This window comes from Nicotiana sylvestris, chromosome 2, assembly GCF_000393655.2.
Source record: "Nicotiana sylvestris chromosome 2, ASM39365v2, whole genome shotgun sequence".
NCBI classification, from domain to species: Eukaryota; Viridiplantae; Streptophyta; class Magnoliopsida; order Solanales; family Solanaceae; genus Nicotiana; species Nicotiana sylvestris.
This window is the reverse complement of record NC_091058.1, coordinates 85,338,789-85,347,264: the sequence shown is the minus strand read 5'-3', so window position 1 is coordinate 85,347,264 and position 8,476 is coordinate 85,338,789. Positions and strand designations below refer to the sequence as shown.

The window sequence follows — 8,476 nt, the reverse complement described above, 5'->3', positions numbered from 1 at the left end:
CTCGTAAGCTTTCCTTGAGTCTCCTTGTGGCTTCCGAGCTTTTTTCATTTATATTAATGGAAAATGCTATAGCCGCCCAATTGTCAGGTACACTTGGCAACATCATCCTTCCACGCTGGAACCTGTCTACAAATTCCCTGAGCAGCTCCGTATCTCCTTGTTTTATTTTGAAAATGTCTTCCATCATTTTTTCGACTTTTTGAGCTCCCTAGTGTACTTTTATAAATGAATCTGCAAGCTCAGCAAAAGAATCAATGGAATTTTCAAGTAAAAGTGAATACCATGTCAATGCTCCCTTCGTGAGTGTTTCACCAAATTATTTGACCAATACTGATTCAATCTCTTGCTTGGTCAAGTCGTTGCCCTTCACACCGATTGTAAATGCAGTTACGTGATCTCGTGGATCAGTTGTCCCATCGTACTTTGGGATATCGGGCATCTTGAACTTTTTTGGAATTGGCAAAGGAGCTGTACTTGGCTTCCAAGGTTGTTGAGAATATTTTTCTATATCTACTCCTTTGATTATAGGTGGCACACCAACTATCTGCTTTATGCGATCGTTTTGCTCCTTGAGCTGTTTCTGCAAAGTTAGTACCAAACTTTGCAAATCAAAATTAATTGGGATACCTAGTCCTCCATCGCGAGATTCGCTGGGAGCTCCTCTGCTGCCAGAATTAACGAGCCCCGAGCGTGGATTCTCTACGGTTGCGGTATTGTTTGGAGGTGGAGTTGGTGGCACAGTTGGCAACCTATTGACAAAAGCTTGAAGAGCATTGTTGACTTGTTCGGCGATTATTTGCTTCGACGCTGCATCAACAACTTGATCGTTCTCATATTGGTCATTCATATTCGATTCAGATCTGTCAGGAGTCCCCTCTCGAGATTGTCGAGGAGAGTGTTGCGGTCAGGGGGCTGGAGTTCCATCACCTTGTTGATTTTGCTAATTCAACTTATGTTGTTGATTTTCTTGATTTTGTAGGTTTTGTTGGTTATTGTCGTTGACGTTCGACATGATTTTTTGGCAGAAGGATTGATTTGGTAAGTAAAAAGATTATTAGATTCCTGGCAATGGAATCAATTTGCTTAACCAGAAAATAAGAATTTCGATCAAAACTTATTTTTAGAGGTACTCGGGTTACTGATAATCAAATAACGAAATATTTTTGTCATGAGAAAGGAAAATTAGAATAAGAAATAGCGAAACAATCAATATAAAGCAAAGTAAATAAGTATATTCCAGTAATAACGTATCCACACAAATGTCATTTCTCTTCCTTTTATAGCTATTTCTAAGTACAACGTCTCTTCATTCTCGTACTTGTTGCTCCCAAACGCACACGCAAGTATACGTGGTCGACAAGTAATATAGGATTGTAAGTCCAGATATCGTACCACAAGGACTTATGATTAACTATCAACTAAATTAAACTAAACAATTAATCTATTCAAGTGAATCTTAAAGTATGAATATTTTACTAAAATTCAATTCAGAGTAACAAATTAAGAGATTAAAGAAAATAAGTGGCAAATTATAGAGACGAATTCAATGTGAGTGAATATTCTAGAGTTATGGGTTAGCTAACAATCCCGTTGAGTTTTTCACTTAAATCGTCTAATTAATTTATCTAGTTTATTGATTGACGGGGTTAATATTGCTCGTAGCCTTCTCCCGAAGTACAACTCACATATTCAAGCTAATCTAAAGCCTATATTCCTATGGAATTAGAATTAACAAGAACGTATTAATAATTCCCATATAGTAACCAAGCAAGGCGATAAGGTATATTCCTATCCTAACCGCAAATCCGCCCCTCCCCACCCCCCACCCCTAAGAGTTAAGATCTTACTCTACTCAATCTTATATGCAATCTAGAATTCTCTCTCCCGAGTTCAATCCTAGATTCGTAGATAGTATTCAATTGGTGATCAAGCAATCAAATAATTAAGCGCAAGATTGAATAAATAAACCAATATGATAAAATAAGAAGAACAATCCAAGCTTCAAACTACAACGTTCATATAGCACCCAACAACTCTAGAACTAATAAACTATGAAATTAAAGGAAGAGAAGAGAAGAAAAACTAGCTAGAAGCCTCCTCCAAGCGTGGTGTGTGTTCCTCTACGTGAATTCCCCTTCCAAGTATGTTAGATCTCTCCAAAGTGGCGTCTTCCCCTTGACAAATAAGTTTAGTCTTACTTTTATATGTGTTGGGTAGGTTTAGGGCCGAAATAACTGTCTCCCGGGCAAATTTGGAGAAAATTGGCGTCACTGGCTCCACGGCGCTGTAAAATTTTACATTCTGTTTTTGCCGCCACAAGTAGCGCTAGGCGCCACCTGTGGCTACCTGTGGCGCTGAAATGTCCAACTTTCCTGTTTTTGTCCGTTTTGGCTCTAATTTCGCACATATCGCCCCCGATTTCTCCCGGATCATTCCTACACATAAAAACACATCAAATTAATATAAATCAATACATTTCACATCCTAAATTCATGAAACAAAAGTAAGATATGAGGCGATATACATACAAATATATATACTTTAAGCAAAACATCAGTAATCGAGTCATTATGAGCATTTAATGACATTAATGAAACGTTATAATTGACAATCATAACTGTTTCATGAAAATTTTGTAACGTTTTTAATTATTCATGCTCATTAATTGAAGATTAACGAATCTGTACTTTTTGTTGTCTTGATTCATTCCACCGGTGTCTCTTCAAATTATCAAGAGACCCGAGCAACTGTTTCTTCTTATCTCTTGTACGTTTTGCTCGTACCTATTAAGACTCGCATCTCTTTAAGTGCTCTTTTTCAACTGCCACTTCTCTAATGATCCACGTGTCTTGTCATGTCAACCGCATAACTAATTCCAAGTGCAATATTTATTTTCCCAATATACTGTGCTGAACAAACATTCTTACTGATCCATATGCCAGTACCTTTTGGATTTTGGAGTAGTCTTTGGAAATTGAGTGATTATGAAAAATTTGGTTAGCGTGTCCACCTTTGTTTTACCAAATTCTCAAAATAGTCAACAAATTAGCGGATTAAAAATTAATGAATTGATTGAGTTCATCGACCTTTCAACTCACATGCATGGTGCGAAATAGATCACGAGAATTAATATCGCCATCTCCAAAATTTAAATAGCTTGGGATTGACAATTGCGGACAAGCTTTACTGAAACATAATAATACTTCCTTTGAACACTAGTAATAATCTTGTTACATTTTTGACACAATCATAACAGTAATTAGTGTACAATTTTTCCATTTTATTTCATATGACCATATATTTCTCCACTCATACCAGAGCAGGGCTCCGTCTTCTCAAAGCACTAGCTGTTTTTAGCGGGACGAACTGAGGAAGGAATCTAATGACGATCTTTACTCTCTTGTTAACCATTAATTTGACTTTACTTGACCTTTTTCCATTTTGCACGCACCATATCTTTTATTTTCTTATTCGTGTTTTTTTTTTCTATTTTGCTCTCATGGATAATTCAACATAAAAGTGTATATATAAAATTATTAAAATTAATAGAACACAATGTAAATTACCAAAAAAAGAAGAAGCATATATTAAGGGTACGAAATGGAAAGAACTCTTGATTGGAAAGGTACTGCCGGAGCAAACCAAAAGTATAAAATAAGAAATAAGGAGCGGATGATAATTACCTCCGTCAACACTCAACATCTTAAAATATATTAGCGAAAATAAATAAATCTTAAAGTATTGGTTTGCTAATACTTTAATATATGTGCTGTAAGCTAACGAACGTTCTATCAGTTCAAACACGTTGGTCTTTACTAATAAATGCAAATTGATTTGTATTCAGCAAACAGAAAGAAATAAAGAGAAAAGTTAAAAATTGTAGTCATTATGGACCGGTCGATGCATTAATAGCCGTTGGATCTAGATGAATGTGGCGGCTTCAACATCTAATTCATATTTTATAGCATGCCTTAGTGGAATATTCAAGCTCCATAGTCAAACTTCCATTATTATTGTTGTTGACCAGATGTACTCCATTATTAGGATTTTGATTTTGGCAGGAGAAGTCAAACTCGAAAGTTTTCCAACTTTCCGCAGCTTCTTTAACTAAAGTGTAAAATACATCAACTAATACATACGACCTAAATAACACTCTTAATTGATTAAGGCGGAAGCGCCTTGTGCTCCATTGATAATAATGGAGCCAAAGTTGAGCAGAAACAGAGTACGGTTCCAGCTGCCGCTAAATTCTTTAGCTCTTCATCCAAGAAGGTGACGTCCGAGGACAATTTCCGAGCGACTAGTCAACTAAAGGACAAGTATATATATATAGAATTTGGAGGGGATCATGATGTTCTAGTCACAGTGTGTGTATATATATACGTCAAGAATGTTGGTTTGTTTGCTCTATTTCTTCTCACTTCTCTTTTTGAGACATAACGTAATAGGTGTTGGTTGTTACTAAGTACAAATTTATTGCAGTACTGCGTGATTTTGGGATAAGGTTAATTCAACTTGTTGGCTCAATTGTCCTGCAAATCTCTGATATACTTATTCAACCCGCGAGTCCTCGTTTTATCAACATTTTCAAACAGAAGTTACTATATCCAGAATTATTCTTACTGAGCCCAAGAAGTGATGTGGAGAGCTGTGTTATAAAGCAGGAATTGATAGTGGACAGAACCATATGCTTTTTTGTTTTTTCAAAGTCAATCCAGAACCAATAAGATCAAAGGGAAAGTCACAGAATAAAAATTGTTAACATGTTTACTATATCAAAAATGTTTTCAGGTTATGGAATGTCATTCTAAGCCATCTTAAAATGTCAAGAGAGTTGGTAGAGGACATTCATACAAACATACACTCATTCATGAATTTCAACAGAGGCCTAGTGCCTTACAAGAACATAAATAGGCATGTTTTTCTTTTAGATAGACTTAAATCATCAAAAACAGAGCTAAAAGACACCAGATCAATCCCTAAAATAGTCTTTCAAGAACAAACATGCACATAATTTGAGATTAATAATTGTAATGCATATTGAGCAACATAGGCTAAACACTTTGAACTTAGAATTCGCCTTTAGTCTTTATTTGCTGGAATATGAACAATTAGCTGTCCAATTTTACATTGCAGGGCAGTATTAGGTAAGTTAAGGAAGTAAATGCTTCCAAAGGCATAAAAAGATTTGTAACAGATGTTAGATCCATTGGAAGGGTATGTTACTAGATATATAGATTGCAATTATAGATAATGCAAATCATGACTAGGTATAAATAAGAAATTTTTAGGTTACTTCAGGTAGCAAAAAATCATTAAGTTGCCTAATTAACCATTCTAAGTTACTTCAGGTAGCAAAAATCATAACTTGCCTCACTTTCCACATTGCCTAATAAGTTTACCCCTTCCAAAAAATTCTCACTCTGAGCTTTCAAAAATAGCGATAATATATAGTTGAGCTTTTTGTAATCGTAATAATATGTGAAGTAACTCAAAAGAATAACTTTTAGTAAACAAACTCTTAATACACAATGTAGCTCAAAGTTGCTTAAAATTTACTCTTGGTTATTCATTTTCCTGTATTCCAAAATACTAGGATTACTCATGCCCAGTGTTTATACCAATTAATCACCATAATGGGACCGCAACGCAAGATGAAACACATGACTGTAAGGATACATTGCAATTTCAATCCTTTCACAGAATTATAGGCACTTCTTTAACCAAATATCACAATCCAGCGCAATGTCTACATCCACCCTTCTTTACCTAGTACCAGTATATCGGTTTAAAGGAGCTGAATGGCCAGCAGGAGATACTCTTTTTATTCATTTGTTACTTACTGATCAATTATTCAGCGGATAAATGATTCATCACATGCAGAGCTCAAACAATCTAAAGCTCATAGGTTTTCAACTAGGAAAGAATTCAAGTATGCATCAATCAGTAAATACATGACATATATATCAAAATATTTATATAAAACTTTATCACATAATTATATTAGTATAATAATTTAAGGAAAATTACGATCATTTGAAAGAAACAATCTAAAGTTTATAGGAGTAATGAATATGAGTTGGTAATCAAGAAAAAGTAAAATTAGTGCATAAAACATAAAACTTTTGAATAAATACCTAAAAAGAATTGGGTTGGAGGACATATCCACATGGATTGGAGGCCCCTAACAGCTATGGAAATGGAACATGGAGATTGAAATTATTGTTTGGAATCAGAAACACATGGTATTGCTCTCTATTTCTAGAAGTATTTTTGGCGACAACATTCAGCATATGCCAACACAAATATTGCTGATAAAAGCCTTCCTTCTTGTAGTGGCAGCGAAACAGTTGTGGACATTCTAATTCCAAGCTTCTACTTCATAAGATTAGTTTTGCGCTCATTAGATGTCTAAATGCAGAGAAAGACCAACTGGACTTCACAAAAGAAGTGGACATGTCTTGTGAGAACAACATAAAACCAGCTTCTTCGAGCAATAATGAAGATCCGTCATTAAAAGAACATGGATGAACTCCCTCAGACGTTCTTGAATGTGTCAAAATTCAAAATACATCTGATGGTCCAAAATCATCGGTAGAAAGACTATTACTTGGTACCACAGAGAAAAACTGTAGCTTCAGTCAAGAAGAACTAAAGGAGGTTGAAGAGAAATTGAAAAAGGCCTTTGTTGTGTTCTATCAGAAACGTCGCAGCCTAAATCTGTACAGGTTCTAAATCTAAGATACACTTTGGATTCTCTTTCTGCATTTATTCTGACTCTTTTTTCAATTGATGTAACAGTTTTATAAATCTCTCAGCATTTTCTAAGATCCTGGAAAATATGAAAAGGTCAGACACTCATCAGGTGCATATATAGCTTTCTGAATAAAACTTCAACCTCGGAGTAGGCTACAGAGTTGTATTCTGTGGCCAATCATAGTAATAATTGTATTAGTATTATTTTAGATAACCACAAATGGACCATAAATTGCATCACTGGTTGACTGCAGATTACTTCAAGAAAAGCAATGAGATCTTACATGAAAGTCGTGGATAACTCCTATATTGGAAGTTCTCATAAATAACAAGACGAATTACAATTTCATACATCATTGTTCAAATTTTGAACCCTAGAAACGAATCGAAATTAAGTACTAAAGTAAATAAGAAGCTCAAAAAAAGCACAAACACAAGTAAAAATTGGGGAATGTGTAAAAGCTAGGGTTTTGGGGAGATGTGAATATATACCTAGCAGCAGGTGTATGAATAGGGAAAGGAGAAGAACCTTTGGGTGGGGGTGGAAGAATGAGTAGGGGATGACTTTTACAAGTTAATACTAAGAAAAAGTTAATCACACGACATATATATTGGCAAAGAAATTTGGTTCTTAATTATCAACTTACCGGAGAGGAGTAAAGGTGGCAGCAGGAGTGGTGGAATGGTTGAGAGCAGTTTGGTTGTGACTTGTGAGAGAGAGGAGATGAGCGAAATAAAACCTATTATTTCTTTTTTTTATTTTTTCTATTACAGTGGGCGGCAGCTTTAGTCGATTTTTTAGTTAAAATATCAGGAAAATTGAAAACTATTTATTAGAAGTTCCGACTACTGTAGTCGGAAGATCAGTCAACTTTTTTTATTGACTTTGTCCCGATTATAGTAGTCGGAAATACTAATTCGCGGTATTTGGCGCCAAATTTTACTACTACTACTACAGCCGAAATGGCAGTCGCCTACAAATTTTTAAAAAAATTAATTATACTTTTTCGATTACTGTAGTCGGAAAATTACGACTACTATATGGTAGTCGGAATCTGTAGTCGGAAAATAGTATTTTTTTGGTAGTGTTATAGGTAGGCTAGGATTCTTATACAAATACTTTAGCCCTAAGGACTTCTCCATAAATTATAATTACCCTAGGGACTCATAATATATGTTAATTTCTTTCCATCAAAGAAACTACCATATATGCATAACTACATAATATTATCTGATATATTATTTCCTTTGGGGGACAAGGTAAATAATTTATTACCTAGAAGAGACGGTAATTTCTAACATTCTCCCACTTGGCCCACATATTAAAATTAGATAATCCTTTATGAGAGATAAACATATAATATGGCCATAAACTTTATCACTCAATTAAAAGTTATGCAATAATCACTTTAACTAGAATATATTATTACACGAATCATGGCGGTCATGCTTTTAAACAAACATTTCCTTCCATGTATTACAATGCACAATATATTCTAACAAAGTGTCTAACAACTTTATGAATGAACTTAATATAAGTCATTCAGAGTCCAACTTTATTGATCCAATGATCACAAATAATATATGAAAATTCAAAAGTGTGCACTGTCATATATATCAAAATAGTCATAATGTCTAGACAAACTGTTAGAGAGTAAAGCAAGACTAAGTTGAGCTACTAAGCCTCATATGGGTTACATGATCCTTAAAAATATTAGTC

General features: G+C 34.7%; 1 long non-coding RNA gene across 1 annotated transcript; it reads right to left on the bottom strand.

The window, feature by feature from the left end:
* Positions 1-6,429: 6,429 nt before the first annotated feature.
* Positions 6,430-7,727, bottom strand: LOC104212413 (uncharacterized). Its single transcript, XR_707348.2, has 2 exons — positions 7,404-7,727; positions 6,430-6,832 (listed from the first exon to the last, which is right to left on the bottom strand). It is a non-coding gene; the product is annotated as an uncharacterized lncRNA (long non-coding RNA).
* Positions 7,728-8,476: the final 749 nt, after the last annotated feature.